Below are 3,269 nucleotides of genomic sequence, written 5' to 3'. Positions count from 1 at the left end.
GCTGGTGGGCCTGGTGGGCTGCGCCGCTGCTGTCGCCGCACCCTGCCCAGTCACCGTCGAGATGACTGAGAACAAGGAGGAAGGAGCTTCCGCCGTCAGCGTCGCGGGTCGCCATCAACGAGGTCCTTGTCGCCGTTACTTTGCTGTTGCTGTGAAGAGGAGAAAAGGGAAGAGAGAAGAGGGAGATTCGAGATGGAGGGAGAGCACCAGTGGAAGAGGGAAGACGCGTCGGAGCTGGTGGGCTGCGCCGCTGCTGTCGCCGCACCCTGCCCAGTCACCGTCGAGATGACTGAGAACAAGGAGGAAGGAGCTTCCGCCGTCAGCGTCGCGGGTCGCCATCAACGAGGTCCTTGTCGCCGTTACTGCTCGCATCTTGCTGTTGCCGCGGGGTAGTCGTCGCGCCGCCATCAGATCTCCGAACTGAGGAGGAAAAGGACGCTGTCCCACTGTGCACCGCCGGTTCGGGAACCGCCGCCGCCTCCGCCGCCGAGAAACGCCACTCCCATCGCTAAATCCTCTATCTTGGTAAGCGTTCTCGTGCCGAAAAGCCCTTTTAATCGGTATTCTGTTATCTTATGTTCAAGTGTTACGGCGTTGTCTGTCATAGGGTTGTGTATTGGTGCTTGCGAATCGTGCTCGGAGTTGCGGCTGCTTTGATTTGTCATTTTAGTAAGTAAGTGTGTTTCAAAAAATCGTCGCGTTAGTGTTCTGTTACATGTACTAAAGTCTTTGCGATATTAATGTCTTAGAAGTTAGTAACCGAGGTTGCATATTGTGTTTTAAAGCTGTTGTTGCTATTGAGAAAGCAAGCGGAGCTGAGGTTTTAGTTGCCATCGATCACGGGTCGAGGCGAAAGGATTTTTGAGAGGCGTTTGGGTTATGATTTCGAATTATCGAGGTAGGGGCCGTTTTCAGAAAATTATACTTTATAAATTGGAATTATTATACATGAATATCCATGTGAGAAATGTATTTTTAGTGATTATATAAGTCTTATGTGTTGTTTGGTTGTCCTGGATGGATATGAATGCTTGTTTGATTGGATTGTCGTTCGGTTTTGTGAAACAGATTGTTTTCAAAGTGTTTCTTTAAAGTTATTTCTTCTAAAGTCTTGAACTTGAGTTCAATCCATTGGAGGTTGGTTTGAGTTGAATTGGTTTTCTTGAAAATGAAATGTTATGCATTTTTGGGAATCAACTTAATTTTAAACTGATTTGGTTTTGAACCTATTAAAGAGGGTTGCGGAATGGTCTGGTTGGGACCTGGAAAGGGTGGCAAAGTCCAAGTTTTAGGGGAGGTGTTGCCGAAATTCCTATGAAATCTGAGGTTTTATTTGAAATGTTAATTGGAAAGTCATAAATTTAAGACTGGTACTATTTTACTTGAATTATTTAAAGTGATGAATTGTGTTTTGAAATGGCTTATTGAAAAAAGAACTATGATTTAGCTTTATTTATTAAGAAAGGTATTATATTTTTGGGAGAAATATATTTTAGAAGAAACTTATGTTTTAAGCTGTTTTAAATGTGAAAGGGGTTTATGTTTCTAAAATCTACTTGAGGATTTCAACTGGAGGAGTTTGCGTGCTTGTGAAAGAAGGTGAATTTCAACTGATAAAACCTCATTTTTACAACGTTTTAGAAAGAAGTTTAAAGTATTCTTTAAATTCTGAATTTTGCTCCAAGACATTGGGAACGCTTCCGATTTTATTAGGCAATTGAAAGTGGTTTTTGGTCTAAGTAAAAGAAATGGTTTTGAAAATTGTTCGGAGTAATCGATTACCTGATCTGGTTTGGCTTGAATTCTGTTTTATTTATTCAAATAAAAAAGCTAAGGTTTTAAAGATTTTAAATAAATTTGAGGAAATGAGTTATATTATTCTCCCCTAAAGTCTTGAGACTCTGCTGAGGAATTTTTGTTACCAAATCCTGTTTTAGGGTGAATGATTTTGAATCTCTCAGAAGAGACTTTTAAATTGGTGTGGTTTTTGAAATGTTTTGGAAAGATGTTGTGGAGGGCGACTGCATTTTAAAAAGGGAAATTTACTTTTGAGAAAAGGGGCTTATGAGCTTAAAATGATTTGAGAAATGAGGATTTCAAAGTTAAGACTGAGATGGATTGATTTTTGGTTTCCAAGTAAAGAGATTTGAGAAAAAGTGACTTATGGCTTGAATGATGATTGATTTATTATGAATTGTTAATGAAGTGCGGAAATGATGATGAATAACTGAATATGTGGCTTTTGCACTTCTTTTGTCTGAGATACGAGTTTTCCTAGGTAAAGTACCGTGGCTTGCCACCATGTGTTCCAAGTTGAGACTCGATACTCTATTGACCCTACGACGTAAGGGTGACCGGGCACTTATAAATTCCCGAGAATGGTACCCCCATTGAGCGATTTGATATATATATATGAGAAAAAACTATGCATAGACTCATGGAGATGCGCGTCGGGGGACAGTCCAAGGGTTAGCAAACCAGACTTGTCGGGTTGCCTTGATAACCGACAGATAAGACTCATCAGCCATAGGGTAGGCATTCATCATATGCATCTATGTGACATTGTTTGGGTGTGCATATTGTACTTGGTTTGCCTATGTGAATAATTCTATCTAATTGCTAATTGCTCTACTTGATGTAACTGCTTGATTGTGCTTGAACATCCATACTTGTGTTTGTGACTGAAATTGGTTGAATTTGTGGTGAATTGGCTGTGGATTGATTTGTTTGGGCCTAGGGCCATGGATGATTATGAGATAGGCCGATGGTCGTGTTTGGTTGTATTTTTGGTTTAAAAAAGTATGAAAAACTAAACTGATTTATCATAGACTTAATGAACCTATGCTTGGAACAGGTTAGTATTTCATGCTGTTTAGGAAAAACTTTTTGAAAAGCTTTTAAATTTTTGAAGAAATAACGATTTCAGATTTTTAATGGTAAATGTTTGGGTTTTAAAAGGGTGCATAAGACGGTTATTAATCACTATGTTTTAAAAAGAGTTTTATTTTCGCGTATCCTATTATAGTAATTCTCTAACTTCGGCGTTCAACGCCAGCCTTCTACCCAAATCTGGCGTCCAGCGCCAGAAAAGGATCCAAAACCAGAGCTGAACGCCCAAACTGGCACAGAAACTGGCGTTCAACTCCACAAATGGCCTCTGCACATGCTACACTTAAGCTCAGCCCAAACACACACCAAGTGGGCCCAGGAAGTGGATTTATGCATCAATTACTCACTCATGTAAACCCTAGTAATAGCTTGCTTCATAC

Source organism: Arachis ipaensis, chromosome B09 (assembly GCF_000816755.2).
Source record: "Arachis ipaensis cultivar K30076 chromosome B09, Araip1.1, whole genome shotgun sequence".
Classification (NCBI taxonomy): Eukaryota; Viridiplantae; Streptophyta; class Magnoliopsida; order Fabales; family Fabaceae; genus Arachis; species Arachis ipaensis.
The sequence above is the reverse complement of the archived record's forward strand: the minus strand, read 5'-3'. Positions refer to the sequence as shown.